The sequence below is a fragment of the Poecilia reticulata genome, linkage group LG21, assembly GCF_000633615.1.
Source record: "Poecilia reticulata strain Guanapo linkage group LG21, Guppy_female_1.0+MT, whole genome shotgun sequence".
NCBI classification, from domain to species: domain Eukaryota; kingdom Metazoa; phylum Chordata; class Actinopteri; order Cyprinodontiformes; family Poeciliidae; genus Poecilia; species Poecilia reticulata.
This window is the reverse complement of record NC_024351.1, coordinates 22,874,029-22,895,928: the sequence shown is the minus strand read 5'-3', so window position 1 is coordinate 22,895,928 and position 21,900 is coordinate 22,874,029. Positions and strand designations below refer to the sequence as shown.

The 21,900-nt window shown below is 40.6% G+C and overlaps 1 protein-coding gene across 4 annotated transcripts in view; it reads left to right on the top strand.

The window, feature by feature from the left end:
• Nucleotides 1-21,900, top strand: part of fynb (FYN proto-oncogene, Src family tyrosine kinase b) — an 84,379-nt gene that overhangs the window by 18,105 nt on the left and 44,374 nt on the right. For 3 of the 4 annotated variants that reach the window (XM_008398535.2, XM_008398532.2, XM_008398533.2), the window contains exon 2: nucleotides 4,854-4,933. The exons of the other annotated variant lie outside the window; for it this stretch is intronic. The gene's annotated coding sequence lies outside the window, so the exon portion shown is untranslated. The remainder of the gene's footprint in view (nucleotides 1-4,853; nucleotides 4,934-21,900) is intronic. 4 annotated transcript variants of the gene reach the window in all.

Here is a 21,900-nt window from a genome sequence, read left to right as displayed (position 1 = left end):
ACAAAATTCACTTTATGAAAAATGTGCCACAGAATGAGTCATTTTAGGCCGCAAAAGTCCCAAAAAACATTGTAACATCCTGGAGGAACTGAAATAAATATGTAATATTGCTAAATACATTTTATCAGCCAGAGCAGCACTATTAATATCAAATGGCGATCTCAAATTTTCATATGGGTCTCTCTGCTGCTGTTGTCTGACAGACTGGCTACAGAGTTGGCTGAATGATGAACTGTCATATTAAAGTTTTAGGTTATTGTTTACACATAAGAGATTCAGTGTTGCTCACATATTATAAAGAAATGTTGCACCAGTGCTTGATAAGCAAGTGTTTTACAAAGAGCTTATTCAGTTATTAGTGACTCACTTTTCCGTCAGATTACAGAAATGCAGAAGTTGCAGCTCATCTTGTGACTGAAATGTTTCCCCGTTAATTCTKCCTCCAGGAATTCAGATGACTGATTCGTTTCTCTGGAACATTGGCTCCATCTGAAAAGCTTTGGGCTACTTCTCAAACGCTGGTTTTGGAATGGTTAAACAAACCGAGGTTGTAGCAAACCATCATCTACCACACAGTTCTGAACACCAGATGTCCAATCTGGTTTAAGGTCGGGATAAAAAAAAAAAACAGTGACTAAGTCATTTTATTCTTTCTGTTTGCTAGAAACCCCCACTCCAATAAAGTTTGCCTTGCTGACTCAATGTTTTGCCAGGAAAAAAAAATGTTTTTGATAAACGTAATTTTTTTTAACACAGAAAAGACCAGGTAATCCACCTTTCATATATCAAATGTATCTAAACGTCATTGAAATTCTTGTACTACTTGGTGACTTTATAAAATGAAAATGGTTGGAACCTGTTGGCCCCTCAACACCTAGAGTCTGGGCTCTTTTCTCTGAGTCCTGCTGTGTTCAGCCACTTGAGCAGCCCACACATCTGACTGGATCTGCAGCAGGGCAGAATGAGACGGCTTGTTGTGGTGTGGACTGCCTTGTGACGGCTCTGAGGCTGAAGAACTATAAACCCGCAGCTGCTCTGCCTTTATGTTTAACCAGAGGGGTCTGCTTCTGAAAGGAGTYGGCGCAGTGGCCTCTCACCATGTCTGTCCRGACCGACACGGTGTCAGGCGTGAAGCAGACAAATAACAGCGAAGCTTTTCTAATGCTAATGAAGACTTCAATCACTGAAGCTAAAAGCCTCTGAATAAGAACAGTATCCTAATGTTCAACTTCAGTGTATGATTGTGAAGTGAGAGGAAATGGATGATGATTATCTTTTTTTATTGTTGTTTTTATGAGGCTTTTCTATATTTTTATTCAGGCCCTCTAATTGGATTTGGGTGTGGACTTTAACTAGGCCATTTTAAAATGCTTCCCACTGGATTGTGAACCTCCTTTGCAGTCTCAAATATTTTCCTGCCTCACAGATTTTCTTCCAGGACTCACCTGTTTCTAGTTCAGACCAATATCCCTGCTAAAGAAAAGCCRCCCCACAGCCTGAAGCTGCCCCTACCATGCTTTATCAGGGGGGTGAAGTGTTCAGGATTGGGGGTGAAGTGTTCACTATCTTAGTGGCGATAGTTTTCCCACCACTAAGAGTTTTACATACAGGCTAGTGTTTTCCACGCTCAGTGCTTCAGTTGAGGTGGAGGTCCTTGCTGTGGTAGRTCTCCAGTTGCTCCTTCCTCTCTCCATGTCCAGATGATGGATTGGACAGAACCCTGGGAGACGGTCAGAGCTTTGGATTTTGACTTTAAGCTTCTCCACATCTTCCATTCTGACCCGCCTGCTGCCTTCCTTGGTTTTTATGATGCTATTTGCTCATCAATGATCTCTAAAGGCCCCTACATACTCAGGTGTATTTCACCATGCAGAGGTACTGGAAGCGAACGTGCTGTGGGCTCAACAGTCGGGGAACGGTGGTGGGTTCTGCCAAACATATGGGACATGATGGTGACAGCAGTGACATCCTNTCTCCAGTTGCTCCTTCCTCTCTCCATGTCCAGATGATGGATTGGACAGAACCCTGGGAGACGGTCAGAGCTTTGGATTTTGACTTTAAGCTTCTCSACATCTTCCATTCTGACCCGCCTGCTGCCTTCCTTGGTTTTTATGATGCTATTTGCTCATCAATGATCTCTAAAGGCCCCTACATACTCAGGTGTATTTCACCATGCAGAGGTACTGGAAGCGAACGTGCTGTGGGCTCAACAGTCGGGGAACGGTGGTGGGTTCTGCCAAACATATGGGACATGATGGTGACAGCAGTGACATCCTTTTCAACTTTCTTGTGTTGCATCACTAGCCCCTGTGTACCAGCTCCAAATTTTATATGCACTGGTTTTGCCGGTAGCTTCTCTTGAAGAGGGCAGGAAATTGTCGCCTCATCAAGCAAGAGAGGAACTGATGTTGCCTTTCATGTTTTGAGCCCTTAGACTGACTACAAATGTAYGCATAGCTTGGTAAAAACAGCTCATTGTGGTGAGAAATGGCCTGAGACATCAACAATCATTCTCCACTGTGAAAAGTGCASAGCTGAACGAAGCGGTTGTTACTGTTAATTCAATATTTATAAGCTTGACCAACATGRACTTAACGGCTTTGGTCAATTTCATTGCTGCTGTTGCTAAAACTACAAGCAGAGTACAATTCTAAAAAAGCAGCGTCATCGATCACAACTTYTCCTGTTTGCTGATTGGCCTTGTAAAAATGTAAATCTATAATAGAAATCCATGTCAATGGAAGAAAGCCCAGATGGCAAACTGAAGGGAGATGAGAATCGAGTGGAATTGCATAGGAAGGCAATTGTCAGGTTGATGTGTGCTACACCTTTCATATTTTATTTTGTAAAGTCTGGAAAGCTTTCAGACGACTCTGCTGTGGCGTTTGTCACTCTGCAGTCCACATGTCTGATGCCGTTCCTATATGTGAGAACGCTTCACCACAGTCTGCAGAGGAAACTTGTCAAACCAAATTCACACCACCTCATCCTGTTGTCCTCATTATTTCTGTGTTTTCTCTCTCTCTCATGTCCTGAGTGTGAGTGAGTTCCTCTGGCCTTTCTTGTATGCTTCTGCATCATTCAGCCAGAAACAGGAAGAACTCATGTGAAAGACTCTTTCATGAGCTGTGCTGTGCTGTGCAGGTGTCTGCTGCTGCTTTACAGCAAAGCCTGCTCGTAATCTCGCCTCCATTAATGCTCTGCTCCGGCTAACTGTGAATCTACAGAGGCAGATTAAATTAGATTAGCRACGCTGAGCTTTAAAGTCAAATCGGTGGCTAATGACTTTGAGCATTTTTGGCAGCAGTGACAACGCATCTTTTGTAAATAAAGGTCAGCTGGGTGGCAGGCTGTGCAGTTGACCCTGGCCCTCCTGCCATACAATATSTCCACTGTGCCCTGTCAGCTGGCAGCGGCTGAAAACTTTATCTTCTGAACAAAAGTTGCCATGTGTGCACATCATAAATTTCCTTTTTTTTCTGCCGTTTTGTTCCAGGGAGTTTGTGAAAGCAGTCAGGGATCCTGCTGGACCGGAATAGACTCAAAAATTAACTCAAAGCTTAAGCTTTTTGGAGAATAATRTGTGTACAAGTTACACTGGAATACAGATTACATAATAAACATTTGATTCTCATTCTGATTGAAACTCTTTCCAGAACACAGTGGGATACTTAAGTCACTTTCACTACATTTTTGAAGCTCAAAATGCRTCAGAGCTGCATCCCTAAGTGTAGTTTCAGTTTCTTTATCACTCAAAGGATTGTGCAAAACACTGAACTTCYTCCCAGAAGTCTGTCCCAGTAAATTTCCCTGATTGTCAGGAGTCGGATCAAACTAATGTCGGAAAAATTAAAACTCCTCTGACCACGTAGAACTACGTAGCAGCACGACAGAAGGTTGCAACGTTGTACCTGAATGAACCACGAGACTTTTGACCCAATGTCTCTTTTTACGGATGAGGCCAGGATAGAGGCGCTGGGCAAACCAACCACACTGCAAAAACATATAGGAGGTTTTAAGTCCATAATTCTTCAATATTGATCAAAACATTTTTCTGATGATATAAGTGAAATGATCTGCCAGTGGAACTACTTTTTATATTACATAATTATTGTCTTAAAACAAGGTTTTATTTTGCTGAAATGTTACTTGTAAGTTTCTTTTACTTCAAGTGAAAAGATATTTGCACATTTTAAATATCCAAAATAAATACACCAAAAACAAATAAAACAGATTATGAAGTCTGTAAAAAACATGTCCTTCAAAATACATTCATCATTGGCTCACACAGGGAAACGGGCACTACCTCCAGGTAGGACGTTAGTGAAAAAAAGCATAAACTTTAATATTGTTTTTYGAAATGCTCTCTTCTCCGTCTCCTCTTCAGTGATGAATAAACTGCTGTCGTGGTGCGCACCATGTTGCACTGATCTTTTCGTATATTGGACGAGGTTTTAACATGCTGGCAACCGGTGCATGCTSTGCTGCTACCTGTTGTTTACCAGATGAAAYCCRGCAGCCTCATTGGTGCTGACATGTTTCCATGTTGCTGGGATTTTTTTTTATTCTCCCCTGTGGATGGGATTATTCATCCCAGCTGCTCTAATCTGCCTTCACTGAGCTTCCATGTCTTTCTTCTCCTGTGTAACCTGGAAACGCTGTAATCCACCGATACAAGGCTGGAGCAGCGGCTCCGACTGGCCCCGGCCTTCCCAAAGCATTCTGGGGCAAAAAGAAACTAGCACGTTCCATTTTCACAAAGAAGCGACGAGTGGCTGCTACTGGCACAAGCAGATGATTTTTCATATTTTATTGAATGCAGTGATGAATAATTGATCTCCTCTGCTCCACAGGGCCTGTGTGTTTTTTTTTTTGGCGGTGCACAAAGCAATGTGGASGAAATAAAGATCCTGATACGGCGCATAAACCAGAGGTATGATGACTCTTAACACACACACATATACGCACACCATCCAGAGAGCCAGACATGTTTGTTGCCATGTCTGTGTGGAAGTGTGACTGATACGGCGAGCAGCAGCAGACGGTCACGCCGCTCCTTCTGGAGAGAGTCTGTTATTTTTTTAAAGGGATGTCAGAGATTGTTGGCTTGCTGCTCCCTCCGTACCTGTTGGACATTAGTGTGTTTGAGGAGGCTGTGCTTCACAAAAGGTTAGTTCCTCTTACTGAAGWGGCTTTCACGGGGTTCCACTCACAGGTCRGCAGATGCAAGCAGCTAAAAGCTCAGGCTGTATTYCTTTGTGACCTGGAGCTCCATGTTTTCCTGCTGCCTTTGGAAAAGGTCAGTAAGGTCAACCTGTCCCGCTTGTCCGGAGACCTGATGTGAGGTCAGCAGAGAGCAAYGCGCTCCATCCCTCCTCTACCGCAGGTTGTCTGGATCTCATCCTTAGCTCCCGTCCAGCCTGACTTCCTCACCAGATAAAAGCCAGTCTGAGGAATAAACGGAAGCAGAGAGGAAAATGATCCAAATCTCTTTGAGGGAACAGGGTAGTGTGTTCTCAGAGCGAATGCTCTGTGATTGTGGTTAATGCTCCCTTGGAACACAAAGTGCAGACTTTAATTATTGGAAATCTGTGTGGACATTACAAGCTCCCTCTGATCTGGACATTATTTGAATTCTATTGAGCTACTGTAATTCGACACTGATAACCAGGAACGGGCGAYATGGACTTAAAGCTTTATCATAGGATTTTATGGTACTGTTGCGATGACGGTAAAAGTGATGATAAGAACTATCTTTCTTCCTGCATGGCAGCAATCATAACCACACAAATACTGYTCCTAAAAAACACTCCATTCCTTTTCTTTAGGAYACTAGTCACATAAAGTATGATTTGTATCACTAAGCTGCACACAATAACTCCATTTCATCATATATTCAGAGATATAGATATTCATTGCTACTCCCATTTATCAAAAGGTGGAGAAAGTAGTCAAACTAACAGCACAGATAGTTTCGGAAGGTTTTAAACCTTATTGACAATGATGCATCAAAATTCTCAAGAAATTTCTAAACGGTACGATAATTCCCACCCATACTAATCACAACGTAGAACACCAGGCTGCAATCCTGACTCTGCTCTGCTCCGTAAATGTCAGGTCTAAACAGGGCCGGATCTAGAAGGTGGTGGCTCCCTGGGCTGTAGCCAGTTCTGGTGCCGTATCCTAAAAATAAGAATAATTTATTAATGCAAAACAGAAATCATTATCCATTTTATTYATGATTTTGGTTGTAAGAAGGGATTTTTTTTCCATTTTTTTGTCTTGTTTTTGGTTGTTATGTTTTATTTTGGATATTTAAAATCTCTTCTGGTTAACTGCCCTCTACAAAAATGTATTGGTCTTTAAGAGAACACAGACCAATAACACTGGGCTACAAAAATATATTTTTGGAAGCTGTCTTTGTTTTTTCAACTGAATTAGGATTATTTTTCACCACTGAATTCAAAAATGATACATTTTTCTCAATCAGGTTTTTATTCTAATTTGACTTCTGAAATCTGATCTTCTGACTAAATGGATTAGATTTTTGTGACATCATCAGTTCATTTCCGTTAATATTTCTCATCCAAAAAAGGTTTTAGGAGAAAAAAAAAATTCTAACAGAATGTATTAATTAAATGTTACAAACTTGGATTTCTGTAAATTGAATAATAAACACTAATACGTGTAAGTACATTCAAATTGAACATTTCGTCTTCATTGTGCAAAATTCTCCATCTCTTTTCTGTCCTGATGGAATCTCTCCTCCTGCTCATCATTGATCAGATTCTCCAGATGTGAGAACAAGTCATGCATTTTGATGCTCATGTTGCTCCATAGTTCAGAAAGTTGACCTGATTGAGCARAACYAATGTGATTTTTGGTTTCAGCTCATCAACATGACCCCAAAACAGTCGAAAAAYCCCAGACAATTTTTTAGTTAATGATAATAATATAGTTATCATTAATTAATTTACTATTACTGAGCATGGTCTCAAAGCAACTAACATTTGCTTTGAGACCAAGCAAAGCAATGGAATTTATTGCAATAATTCTTGGGAGAATTCATCGTGGTGATAGGAATTGGAACTGAGTGAGTAACTTGATGGAGGGGTTCCAGCTCCGTCTTCCACTCTCAGAAGGTGTATTTATGATGCGGTGTATTTCCTGTGTGTGTGTATGTGTGTGTGCGTGCATGTCTGTGAGCGGTGGTACAGTGTGGGCCAGTCACCATTCTGGGTGTGATTCAACCTTTTTCAGAGCGCCGGCCTCCGCCGTGCCACAGCGAAAGGAAAGACGTGTGACAGAAGAAGCCTAGCGGGGCTTTGCAGCGTTAGCACATCAAATGCAGCCCTTCTGTGGGAACCCGGGCCCACGTGTGTGTGTGTGTGTGTGCGTGTGTGTGTGTGTGCGTGCATGCGTGGGCTGCATTGTAGCAAAGCTGGTGAGAAGCATCAAATGAGTCACAGATTCCAATCATCTTGTACGACTCAGACGCTTCTCTGTGTCTCTGAGAGTTTCCGCTGCGCGCAGGAGAAAATCAGCAGGTAATTATCCTGGTTTCATCCCAGGCCTGGTGATTCTACCAACACACACTGGCTCAGCATTARCTGGATGTTAGCAGCTCCAGGCCCGTGTGTCGCTATTGTTGTAACCCAGTTTGCCTCATGGTACCGAGATGCAGAAAGAGCAACACTAATGAACCTTGTTAAGCAACATTATACAGTCACAGAGTATGGCTTTTTCATGTGCTGCCGTCTCTCTCCCCCAACATGAACTGAAMTGATCTGTCTGCTGACACCTTCCTGTTCCTCCAGACTCATTATATGGCTGTCACTGCATGCTGGCTCTGGGTGGAACAAAGTCACAAAGATTATTTCTKTCTTTGCTAACTACGGCTATCGAARGAGAGACGGAACGAGCTCAGTCATTTTCACCTGTTTTGAAAAGTATGTTTGTAAAATTTATTGTGCAGTTATGTCTGATATCTGTGAAGTGGGAAGGCTTTTAATATGAAAGCTGGACAAACCAGAAACAGGAGCAGGAAGGAAGGAAAAATAATTCTGCCACCACCATAAATAGAATCTAAATAAAAAATGGTGCAAATAGCAAAAACAGCAAGTTGGGGAATAGACTAAACATTACCAGACTGTATCCAAGAAATTAGGAAACTGTCCGCCTTTGTTTTATTAAGGCAAGCCCTTTTTTGGGGGGAACTTGCAATAATTTATTCTCTACTTTCTATTAATAATGAGCTTTCATTACAATATTGTGTTTATTTTATTGTTGCGCAAGTGAAAACGCGATCAAATTATTTTTGCGTTTTAGTGTTCTTTTAACAAGCTGCTAAAGGTTTGGACAGCACTGCCTCTGGAAAGGCCAGGCGATGATGTCATCAGCCTGTGGGCTCATTTCCAGCTGCTGAGGCCAGTGAAGGCCCACTGCTGGATGTATTTTAAGGCCACACCTTTTGTGACATCATGGAAAAATGAAAAGGAATCAGGCGAGATATCAGGGGGAGCTTTGTGGCGCTCCACAGGGCTGGTGCAGCTTCCTGACACCTTCAGGTTCCTGAGGATGAAACTCGCTCATCTGTCCAGCTGTACGCCGACACAAACAGCCATGTGAAACGAGGCAGCCTATGATCCTCACTCAGTTGCAGCAGATTTGTTTGGAGCAACAGCCTTWATGTTTCTGTCCAACACAACAGAGGAAAGGTTCCACCTGAGTTCAACCTGCACATCCACAGAGAAGGATTTGATCCAGTTTTTACTCCCGACTCTGTCAGGAGGGAAACACACCCAGGTCAGCGGTGTGTCTTTGAATCCCCAGCGTCGCCCGAAACGCAGGAAGGTTGTCCTGCAGAAAGCAAAGCACTCAGCCAGCTGAGGTTGGATGTTTGTGGAGTGTGTCATCTGCTGGTGCTGATTTAACTGCTGTTGGACTGAGAGTGTTTAGAGTTCAGCTACAGCTCACAAACAGCCGGCTGCTGCAGAGCTCCGCCTGTGTTTCTGGGTAGCATCCAGGCTGTAAGTGGCGGTGTGAGGCTCATGTTGGTGTGTGACTGTGCAGATGGTGCAGCTCCCTAACCTCTTCCTGTGTTACCCTCTCAACCCGCCCTCCCTTTAACACAGGCAGGAGATGGCAGACGCTTCCTTGTAAAGTGGAGGCGCTCCGTGTTCTCTTTGCGTCACTGCCGTTATCTTCCATGCTAACTTCTGAGATCAGCAGGGAACACGCCGCCGTTTGGGTGGCGACTCCCTCTGAGATTYTTCAGCTGTTCTGTTGTTGGTTTGCTGCTGCTTAGAGTTTCTGATCTTTCACATCGATAACGTTGTGGACATCTGCTTCAGAATACAGAGAAGCTCCTGGTCCTCATCATCACCTCTCCACTACTGTGCTTTTGGGTTCATTTGAGGTGTTTCTGATGAGATGATGGGTTTGATTTTTATCATTGATCTTGTCTATTTTTAGAGAAGAGACAGATGCTGACTGATGAGATTCAAATGTTTTATGATGAGCAGGATGGAAATACCAACACTAGCAAACCATCAGTCGCTAATGACAACAAAGTTTGTYGTTTCTAATGTCCAGTAAACAAAAGGGTCACTTCAGTTTGTGGGAAACCTGGACTACATTGGATCACCTTTACAACTCTCACATACTCAGGCATACTGTGTGTGTTCAAACCGTCTGCACAAACTGTCTGCAGACAGCTGAGATTTCATAGACATATTGTATAAAAAAAATCTTAAGTGGTTACATGAAGAATCAGCAGAAAGAATGTTTTTAAATCATCAGAGTAATCAATTATTAAAATAATTGTTAGTTTCATCCCTGACACTTTTCACACTGACCTCTGCTGCTGTAGAGAAGGTCACATGATCAGTTCAGTCAGTGCATTTGATCCCTTCTCTGCTGCTTCCTCTGATGATTCTTATGGGTTCATTTTTTCTTCAGTTATTTATTTCATCACAATTTTAAAACCAACTTTCCTTAAGGAGGGAAAGGCCTCCTGACTGAAGGAGARCTCTTAAAATTTCAGGGTCACAGTAAGGTCATCTGAGCAGATGTTGTGACTGAGGTTCAGCTTCCTGAATGCAGCAGACGCTTTGGTCCAAACTGTCTCTGTTCACTCTCTGCTTTGTCATTAAGGTTCATTTACCAGTTACACCACACAGGGCTACAGAGTGGTTCACCACAGTTAAGCACCAACACGAGAGCATTTCGGCCTGTCGGTAATCAGCCACAGCCTCCATCAGCCTCCCACATGTTGGAGGTTTAGTGGTACTGTGGCTTTAATTCTAATTGGGGTGGGGCTGCAGCCATATGCCGCCTACRGTCCCCAGGGGCTACAGCAGCAGCTTAATGAACGTCCCAGCAGGATTTAATGCTGATTTAGGTCGCCGCAGTATGTAGCCTGTATGGGGGGGGGGACTCCATCTTGGTCACCCCTGAGATTCAGGCCCAGACTTGACTCGGATCATTTCGGTCTATGCAGCCCCACAAGCTATTTCTCACCAAACTTTAATTACAGATGATGTACAGTTCATCCACTCAGGAGGGATTTCAGACCACAATTTATCACTTGGAGATAAAAACAAACATGTTTGGCTTGGTTGTAACATTTCCATACAAGTGTAGAAAAGAAAAGGCTCACATTTSTGTGTGCATGCTGCTTCCAAAGAGCGATGGCGACAAGACTTGGAATGGAGGGGACAAATAACACAATGGCTTCCTTGTTTATTTTAAGAATGCTGCAGAAGCAGAAAAAAATAGAGAAACTGAATCCTAGGAGTGAGCCAGAAATGAGGCAAAAAACAAACAGCACAACCATTTTCTGCTGCAAAGCTATAGTTTTCAACATTTTTTTCAAAAAGGAAATCAGAAACTTGTGCCGTTTCACTGCTGTGGCCTRTAAATAAAACTGCAAACTTCTGAGCTTCCAGGTTGTTGACTCAATTTGGTAAACAAAGAGATGAACTTGACCACAGCGCAGAAACCACGTCTGACTCTCAGCTGGGTCGTCCAGTCCACCACGGGTTGTCTTTGCCCCGCACACGACTGCCGCTCTTCAGCCAGAGAACACAGAAACRCTTCTTCCTCCCCTGATGTTCCCTGAACATCTAACAGTTCCAAGATCTATTAGGCTTATTTTCATTTGCTCACTCATACTGTTAAACTTTGAACCCCATGCACTAGTGAAGCTAGTTAGCTATAGGGACTCACGATGTTAGATTATTGGTGTTGGCATCGATAACAGATGCCAACACCAATATTTCTTTCCTGTCCCCACCTACTGTGGAATTAAAATACTGCATTATCTTTGTCAGTTTAGCCTGCTACCAAATTTAAACTCTAAAAAGCAGGCTGAAAATGATGTAACACTTTCAACTTGCATTATGTTYAATGTCAAATTTATTAATGACATCTGCTTTCTCTAAGACAATGACAACACAAATTTGACGTTCTGTGCTTCAGGCATCATTGTCACTGGTTTGTCATATAAAAACACCATTTATGTCTGTGAGTTATTTTTGATGGAATGGCTGATGTCCCRTATTAAATTTTACAGCTAATATCTGCCGWTGCCGATACTATGCCGATAACATCATACGTCCCTCGTTAGCTTCATGGCTGTGTTGTTCTGGCAGCCAGGGGGGAATTCTTCAATGTTGCTTTATAYATATGCTTCATATGAAGCTGCTTCCAACGTGTTTTGAAGCCTGTCTAGTGATCAAAGTGTGAACTTTGGAAGCAGAAGTGCATAATAAGTCGACTGCACTGAATTTGGCTGAGAAACTCTGTGAATATTCTGTGTTTCTGCATTTTAGGTCATAAAATGTTCCTTTTATTATATATAAAAGAAACTGAATTATTTATTTGTAGTTTTTTAATGTAGTTTTAATATTACACAAAAAAGACTYGGGTGGTTAAATAAAAAAGCTGCASCATTTTAAACCAAATAATTATCAGAATGATCAAATAACTAAAATAAACATTAGTTGCAGCCCTGTTAGRTGATTCCATTTTYTCAACTTCAAAACACTTGAAATAATGCCCTTAAATTCTTGCAAAAACTGTAGTAGTGATTTGTGTTTTGCACTCAGCCACATACGCAGTATTTATGTGACGCTTCCAGGAGGAAGGCAACATGATCCGATTACCACAAACTTATTTTTCTATCAATGTAACTCTTCCTGCAACTTTTCATGCAGCTGCTTGTTCTTATTAAATTGTCTTTACTGAKTGGAAAAACGACAAATTCTATCAATTAAATTTCCTAAGGATTTGGTAGCTTTTGGTTCACCTTCGTAGTAAATTTCATTTTCTTTTCAGCTTCTTTTGTTTCTATCCTATCAGTTTTAATACACAAACTTTAGATTGTAATAAGATCKGATATCACTCTGTTCTATTTTTCCTTTTTATATACATACAGCTCTGAAAAATAATGAAGAGCCCGCTGCACTTAAAACCTCSTGGTTCTYCTACCAAATATTGTTTCTGAATTCTTCCTGAGTTCAGACATTAGTATTGTTGTTTCTAAATGAATATCAACTTGTTTCTTTGCATTATTTGAGATCTGAATGCACTGCAGCTTTTTTGTTATTTTGACCATTTCACATTTTCTGCAAATAAATAAAACTAAATTTTGCTTGGAATTTTGGAGACATGTTGTCAGTAGTTCATAGAAATAAAAGAATAATATTCATTTTACTCAGACATATAAGTGTAAAAAGTCAAATCAGAGAAACTGATCATCTTAAGTGATCTCTAATTTTTTTCCAGAGCTGTATATGTTTTTTTTTTTTTTGTTTTGTTTTTTTTACGAAGAAAATAAAAATCATAAGTAAAAAAAAAAAAAAAAGACGTATGCATTTTGCCTTTGTTTTTATTCGGAAATAAAGCTTTTTATTGGGTTTTGTGATAGAATCCAATAAATGTCATTCAGCATGTAGTCCTGGAAGCTGACTGGCTGTCGTCATGCCGCTCCAGTTCACAGTAATTTATTGACTAACTTTAAAGGYGACCACCCGCCCGCCCTGCTGCTTCTGTAGCCTTGGTGAAAACAAAAGAGTAAACAGCAGGAGACAAATTAGATACGGCCCCATCTCTCAGGCCCACAACTGCTATAATTAGAGGCTCTGCTTTTTATAGATATATAAATATAGCCGTAGTGATACAGTCTGAGGATCCTTCGTGTCACCCCACCTGAGCACAGGAAGCAAACAATCTGTGAAACCATGCCAAARGTGCAACGCGTCATCCCAGTGGGGGCGCTGACGGAAACTGAGAGCACAGTTTTAGTAAGTTTTCTGCTCACTGGAGGCTGTTTTCAGGACACATGAGGGAGTTTAGCCTCTGGTTTGATTCTATTTTGGGAGTTTATGGGTCTAAATTCTGCTCTTCAACAGAAACAAAACTTACCTAAGCATATAAACAAATGAAGTGACAGGTCATCACAGTACGTTGTTATAAATATAATAACAGATTCGGAAAATTATAGTTCCTTCAAATGAGCTTGATTTTATTGTAAACAGTCCATAAAAAGTCTGCATGTTCATATACAGACCAGAGAGCTCTCACCGCCTCATGCTGCCGCCAGGCAGTAAAGATGTTGCCATGTTATTTGAGCTCTTTCTTCCTCAAGCTTTCATTACTGACTGGAGCTGATTCCCTTTTCCCAGTCCTTGTAAAGCTAAACTTAAGTGTTTACAGCCRCTGCCAACATGGAAGACGTTTAGGTTTTCTGAAGACAATGGGAGGAAAAAAATAAATACATTTGTTTCCAGACGTGTTTTAATCTGACCAAGAGTTGTGGAAAAAGTTGCATAGAAAATGTTATGTTGCCTTACCTCACCTAATGCTTTCTCTGGATGGAGGTCAGCTCTAACTCCTGTTATAATCACAAAAGTGTTCACTTTCAGGTTACCGTAGTTTGTTTTTTGCTATTTAATATGTGGGAAACTGCAATAATGACAAACTCCTTAAGTAGTTGAATATAAGCGTGGTTTGACGTACGGCCGGTCCTCCAGAAAAGTACAGTTTATGACTTTCCTGGACTTTATAATTTACCTATCATAAATCACGTATTTCTGAAACCTGAAATCGTTGATATCAAATCCTGAATCGGCACAGCTGTGGATCTTTTTCTGATGCTGACATATTTCTTCTCTGGTGTCTGATGTCAGCCCAACAGAGAAATCAGGATTTTCTTTTCTGGGCTTTTTGTTGACAAGCTTCTGCTACATTTGTCTTGATTCCTTGTCGGTTCAGAGCAGTTGGAAAGTAAACCACATGAGCAATTCTGTTTCACTTTGGATGTATGTTCAACACACACCTGTTGATCATCCTCACACTCTATGGAACTGCGAACATGCAGCCATGTTCAGGCCTGGCCAAGCATCCCACCACAATACAGTGACCGCCGCCATCTTTACAGAGGCTCCACCTACAAGCAGTCACCATGGCAACAACAGAAGAAATGAGAGGGTGGCTACTTCAAACACCTCTGAACCTCTTCTGTCCTCTGCAGTCCCAGCCAYATGAGGGTGTTAAAGGGAAGTTGTTTCTCTCCACTGTCGCCTCATGCTTTCTCTCGGTGGGGTATTTGGTTTTGGGGCATTGCTATAATCAACACTCAGATGATTAGATCATTCACACACCTGCTCACTGTTCAGCACTGTCTGAACATCTCTGACAGTTTACATTATATCCTATATGCATGTATCATATATGATACATTTGTTCATGCAGATTTCCTGAATTTTGGGAGATCGGCGCCCTRGGTGCTTAATTTGCTTATGYTTTGGGCCGGCCCTGTTAAAAGTGTCATTATTTTCCAAATGACACATAATGACAATAGCCATAAACATTGAAAAAGACTCCTTTATGTTCATAACAGCTGTTATGTCATGTTTATGACACTGTCTTGTCAGTATTGTGCRCACACCTTTAAATAAAGTGTTACCTTATGAAGTAATTAAAGAATAACTAAAAGAATAACGGAAATCATTATTTTCTTTTGTCCAGAGCTGATGTACTTTTGGGGTTTTCCCAGCTTGTTCATGCTGGGTGTTGGAGCSTCCCTGTAAAAATGCCATGTCTATAATACTCTACTGGATCAGAGTATTTCCTGGAGCTGCAGGTCAGTCTGCYCTCTGGGACAAGTAGTTGCATCTTTCCTGATTCTCAGCGTCATGGTCAGGCTGCGCCCTCCGGCTCCAACATGTCATTTATATTCCACTTTTTTGTATTTGATTCTCTATGGGCCCTTAAATCAGCCCACCCGCTGCATCGCACCCCCAMCCCCGCTCTGCCAGCTCGGGTCTGGCTGTTTGGGCACACAAAGCGCTCTTATAGCTGTGTGCTCGGGAACGTGGTAACCTAGCAACGGGCTCGGAGAGACAGATCAGTGCATTAGGTCAGTGATGAGCGTCTCGCATGCCGTCAGTCACAGCTAGCCCTGATTCCTGCTCTTTAAACCGGCACTTTGACCTCTGCTTCTGCTTTCTCTCAGGTGTTCAACCTGCGACTGCAGACATCAAGGCTTCAGTGGCACCGAGCTTTTAGTTGGCCGTTGCTGTACAGAGCAACGTGACGACTGAGTCGGCCTGTCATGATGACACGTCCTGCTGGACGATAAATTGACCAAGTAATCATTACAATAAACAATGACACTGTTGCTTTGACATCATTTTGAAGTAATATAATGACAATGGCATAATAATGCAAGTTCACACTGTCAGAGTCTAGTAAACTTTAATTTTGTAAAGAACACTGAAACTGGAAGATATTTTAAATATACAAAATAAACAACAATATGTTAGAATACTCTGACATATTATTTGTTTTGAATTGTGAATCATAATTTAAGTAAATGGCCTGAAATGGACCTGAACCCTGGCCGGACCAGAGGCCTCCTCAGTCTGTTCATAAAGAAGCTTCTGCTTCTGATTATTCAGAAGCAGAAGCTTAATATGAGTTTTTTTTTAATTTTACATAATTTGAAGCAGGTGAAGCTGAATCTGGTTTTTGCGTAGGACCCTTCATGATGAGGACCGCTGAAACCCGGTTTGGTTCAGCAGCCAGGCTCTCTGAGCTGAATGGAAACTTAGCATCTGAAGCTCCTAACCACATCCTGCAGGCCGTGATGATGCTGACACGGCTGTCAGCTTGTAGATCACAGGGTTGCACCTTCTTTTTTTTTTTTTTGCATTTGCACACAGGAAGACGCATCACCCACTAACTGAATTATAACCCCCTTTCTTCTCTGTCATCTTTTTTTTTTTCATCAAACATCAGCACTATTATAGATGAGTCCCCCACACACAAACTAAATTATTATTGGCATTTTCATGCCTTCGAAAAGCTTTCTATTAACTTTGTATTTTATTTAATAGACCAACACAAGGAACTCAGCAGAAAGACATGTAAGGAAAACTATAAGAAGTTATGTTTGCTGTGGGGCTGAAACAATTATTTGCATTAATCGTGATGAAACGATTATTGAACTGTCAACTAATTTAGTGTTCAATTAATCATCACTAAATGAGGAGGGTCTGGGAGTATAGACTTTAAAACAGGCCACTTGCTGAAAGAACAAAACACTCAGCAGTAACTAAGACAAAACGGTACAATAAAATACATCCACTTTATATTTGAGATCAAAATKTACAGACAAAAGTTAGATTTTTGTCTGTAAATCTGTTCCACCCTGAACTACTTGAGACAGATTTAGCTTCACCTGTTTCAAACTCTGCAAAATAATCTGAGTTGCTATCCAATTATTATTGGGTTGTTAAAATATAAAAGATCCCCACACAACCCTAAACTGTACTGACGCTACAGAATGGGCTGAGCTTTTCACATGATGCGTCCTATGCTACAAGTGATCAAACGTTCACTAAAGGAATGCTGTATTATCTAATTTTAAGCTAAAAAAAGAGTATTTTCTCATTTGAAGACTTAAATGATTAATTGATTGTCAGAATAATCGACTAATCATCAAAATAATTGACTAATCATCAGACTAATCGATTAATCATCACACAGTAAATATGTGGAAGGAGGTGTTCTGGTCAGAGGAAACTAAGATACATTTTTTTGCAAAACCGTTTTTGTGGAAGAAACTGAGAACACCATCCACACCATCAGACATGGGGGTGGCAGTATCATGGTGTGGGGATGGTTTTCTTCAGCAGATAGGATGACTGGATCATTCAAGGAGGAAAATCCAGGAAGATAATCTGTTGGAGGCCACAAAAGACAGAACTGGAGCTGAGGTTTAGTTTGTATGCAGCCAGAGCTATAAAGGAACAGTTKGAATCACTGCATAGCCATGTGTTAATATGGCCCAGTCAAAGTCCGAAGCAAAATCTAAATGAGAATCTGTGGTAAGACCTAACCATTGATGTGAGYAGGTGTAGTTATACAAAGTTCTGACTCACAGTCAACAGTGTGGAGAGCCAGAGGAGGCTGGTGTGAACCATCCTCCTGGTTCCATCCATCACTGTCTGTCTACTGACTGATGAAACAGAACCTGCGACCCTGAAAGCTCCCGCTGTGGTTTCTCTGCCCTGAATGTCGGGGAAACTGCAGCGGCTCTTTATTTGCTCTGTTTCCTGCAGCGCGCTTTCAACGCGGCAGCAGCCTCAGGAGACTCTCCGTAATCAGAGGATGTGTTCGTGACAGGCGGCTTCCCCTTTGTTTTTCACTAAAGTGAATTGAAAAGCAACACTTGTGATGTTGATCAGCAGGCGCGGTGCTGTCACTCGTCTCTCTCTCTCTCTCTCTCTCTCTCCATTCACTCAGTGATACGTTCCAGTACAGTCTGCTGTCAGAATCTAGTTTTAATGAACGGTGTTGTTAGTCTGTTGGAGATTTTCCTCCCTCTGGCTTTTTCCACACCGGGCTGCACATTAAACAGCCTCTGAACGTCTATAATCTGCTTTCATTTGTTTTCTTCTGGAGAGGTTACAGYTTGGGACATAAAATTGGTGGCTAATAAAGCAAAAGTGGCTAGTAAACATTTTTTGTGTTTTAATAGTGAAAATGAAGGAAAAAAGCGTTCTGTTTATGTGTGATGTCTCCCTGTTATTCTGTTATAATTATGGAATACATATTTCTGCTGGTATATTTGCAAGAACAAGGTTTTTAACATAATCTAGTAACATCTGATTATTTTAAGTGTGACTCGTGGACCAAAGTGAAAATATAGAATAATCACCCATTAAATTTATTCATATACATTTTTAAATGATTTTTTTAACAGAATATTATGTTTTTGATGCTCTGTAATAAAGAGTAATAAAAGTATMACTCATAGTAATGAACCCATAAATTGGCCATCATTTTCTTCATTCTGGCCACAGTCTGATACTTGCATGTAAACTGATCTTRTCTTCCTCTGCAAAGGTTTGAAAATCAGCCACTGTCCCTTTGCATTTTTTCCTGGAAAAAATGCTTAAGGTCAATAAAAAATTTGCAGGATGTGCCAATTTTTAATGAAATTATTCAATTAATCAGTTACTAAAGTAACATTTGCCTTCAGTCCCTACTTACATGCTGTGTCTGGATCATGGCAGCAGACATGCYGCCTTGAGGCTGCAACTCGGACTTGGCCCGGAGTTTGACTTTGATTCAGACTCTAGCTCTAGAGACTTGACCTTTAACCWGGAGTCTGAAACCTGAAGTGAACATCTCTGCATTGCAGTTGGTTTACCATGCATGTGCCATGCATGATTCTGATTTCACTTCCAGAGGTGATTAAAATCTTCGTTTTGTCCATCCAGACTTCCAGAAAATGAACAGCCTTGAACTGAAATCATGTTTTGGCATTTTCAAATGTTAGTCCAACAGTCRTCTGTCTTAGCAAGTCATATCAGCAGATGTTCAACCTCTCMGTTTGCCCTCTCCTGTTTGGTGCATATAAATATGAAACTGAAAATGTCTCCTTTTCCCTCTGAGGGGATTTCAGAAACCATCCTGACCGTTTTGTCCCAGAGACGACCGTTTGTAGCCTTCAGTCTGGCATTTTCACCAACTCCTTCATGTTCTTTGTCAACAGGCATCTTATAAAAATCAGACTCACTGTTGTGACGGGGATTAGACTTATAATTTTTTAAAATAAAATATTTCCATTCTTTTTGCTAAAACATAAATGAATGGTGTGTTCAGATATTATGTTGTTTCCATCATTTTCTCTGAGCTGTCCTGGTGACAGTAGGGATGCACCGATATGAAAATTAGGCCCAATATCGATGTCAAATATTAATGTTATTGTTATTGCTGATAAGAGATATGATCTATATTTCAATACCACACCTTCAAATAAATAGCCTCGCTTAACTCTGTCACAATAAGCAATAAATGAATTAACAAATGAATTGCATAATAAATTAAAATRAGCTCAGAAATGTCCATTCTGATTATTCATATTTTTGAATGGTAGTTTTGTTTACAGAGACATCAATAATCAATTTTATTTCTGGTTTTCATTTTTTCTTTTGGGATATTTAGAATATCCTCCAGTTCCAGTGTTAAGTGTTGTTTACTAAATTAAAGTTCATTGGTATTTGACAGGGCAAATAAAGCATTATGATGCTTTATGATGCCATTATCAATGCATTGYTTGAAATTTTTTCAAAGCAACATTATYGTTTATCACAATAATTACTGGGACAATTTTATCGTCCAGCAGAATTTCTGGTGACAGGCTTAGCCACATGGCAGACTTCACTACTGCTTCTCTGCTTCTGTTAAACTTCCCACAATCCTTTGCTGCATCTCTCTGTCACATAATAACCAACCTCCTYYTGTCCTGTCCACAAACAAATGGCACCAAGATGGAAATACACATCGAATGTTAATATACTGGACTAATGGCGATATATTAAATAAMCACTAATATCGRGAGATRTTAGTGCTGATACATCCCTASTTGACAATGAAGAATGAAGTCTTCCAGCAGACCTCAAAGTGTGGTTAGAGCTTAGTCTCTTGTTGTCTCTCAGGCAAATTTTCAAAAGCAATTGACTGTAATAAAATGATAATTGTCTGTATTTTTGTTGCAATGAAGAGGGAGGAGGAAGCCATTAGTGTTGGTGTTGATTCATCGGGCGCCCAGGGGGACGCAGGAGTGCGGGGGCTGCCAGGTCAAGTCTTGGACACAGCTGCATTATTAACAGAAGAACAGAAGGTCAGCTGTCAGCACACGTCTGCAGGGCTCACATCAAGCAGCTCGGGCCATTTCTGGCTCTCCGGCTGACTTGGTTTAGGCCRTTTAATGAAGGCCTGGAGAGCTTCCCCCTCACATTTCACACTTTTAGCTTTAATAACAGAGAACCACATGGAGCACACAGAGGAAAACCTCAACTGAAGATGAGAACAACCTGAAGGACAATGGCATTAAAAAATATGTTTATTGATTAAGTGAATTAGTCTCTTCAGAACCATTTTAAAACCTATAAAGCAAATAATTATCTTAATTTTCTTCCTCYTTTCAGACTCCAGTTCTATTTCTGATCACATTGCTGATATACTTCTAAGCAATGTCTAATTYTTCATGGGTTTTCTTGTTTCTTTCAAATTAAACTTGAATAAGAACAGAAAACTCAAAATTAGCCCGAGTCTGTTAGAKTTTTAAATACTTTCGTTATCTTTTAAAATAACCTGAGTATCTGCTGTCATATTCATAGCACTTTTATTCCAAGCTGTAGTAATATATTATAGAGTAGTTGGTGTTACTATTGTAGAGTTATTGTTTTTTTTACCTAATTTTTTAATTGAGAGGAAAATTAGTTACTAATTGAATTAATTGCCACTGCCAGGTGATTTTTCTTATAATCCCTTGTAATATAAACATTTTATTCATGMCAAAATTTTAATCAAGTTTATTCATAGATCATCTTGAAAACAACAAGATTGACCAAAATGTTTTACAACAGGCACAAAAAACTAAAAAGAGAGAAATTGATTGACCTTGTTAACATATTTATTACTCATTATTTTTAATGCATCAACATCAGTTCAATATTGCGGCATTAAGGACTAATTCCATTTGATTCCAACACTGTGTGGTGATGAAGAGCAGCATTAATAGAAAATTAGTCCATCTCATAACCACTTAAACTGTCTGGAACATAAACTCTGTGCTGTTCCAATGGATGAAATCTTTTCTCTAATCAGAGATTTTTGTCTGATTCCAAGAAAACCGGGGTGTACCACAAAGCTACAGTCTTAGATCTTTTCTTTTCTTTTTTTGGTTCAAAATGCTGCCATCTGGTTTTAACAGATACAAGCAAACAGGAGCTCAACACGCCACACTTTACTGGCTTCCAGTTGATATTAAGGTTAAATTTAACATTTCCTAATTTGTTTTTAATAACTCCACCTTATTAAGGGTAAGAGAGTTCARAGAGKCTGTCTTRCTSTCTGAACTACTCCACCCAGTTCTGACTCGTACTGTCAGCTCAGATCAGATACTTTTAACCATACTTATGGTACTCTGTAAATCCAGAGCTCAACTCTGTGGAACAGCTAGCCTCTGCATTCAGTTCAATTCAAAAACCCAGGAGGAAAATTAAATGTTATTACAGCTCATATTACACAGGTTACTTCAAAGAGTCGTACTGTAAATGTTGATGGCCGTGGGCAGGAAGGATCTCCTGTAGCAGTCAGTTCTACTGGGACCTCAGGATGTCTCTGGCTGAAGACCGTTAGATATCAGACAAGCTGCATCAGTAACTGATTTCAAATCTTGTTTTTGCTCCCTGACTTTTAAGAGTCTGATGAAGTCACTCTGGAGTTGGTATTGATCTTCAGCTCTCAGTATTAATATACAAGTTTGTCTTACAGTTGATCAGTATAAAGATTACCAATCTTTACAAAGCTTGACTT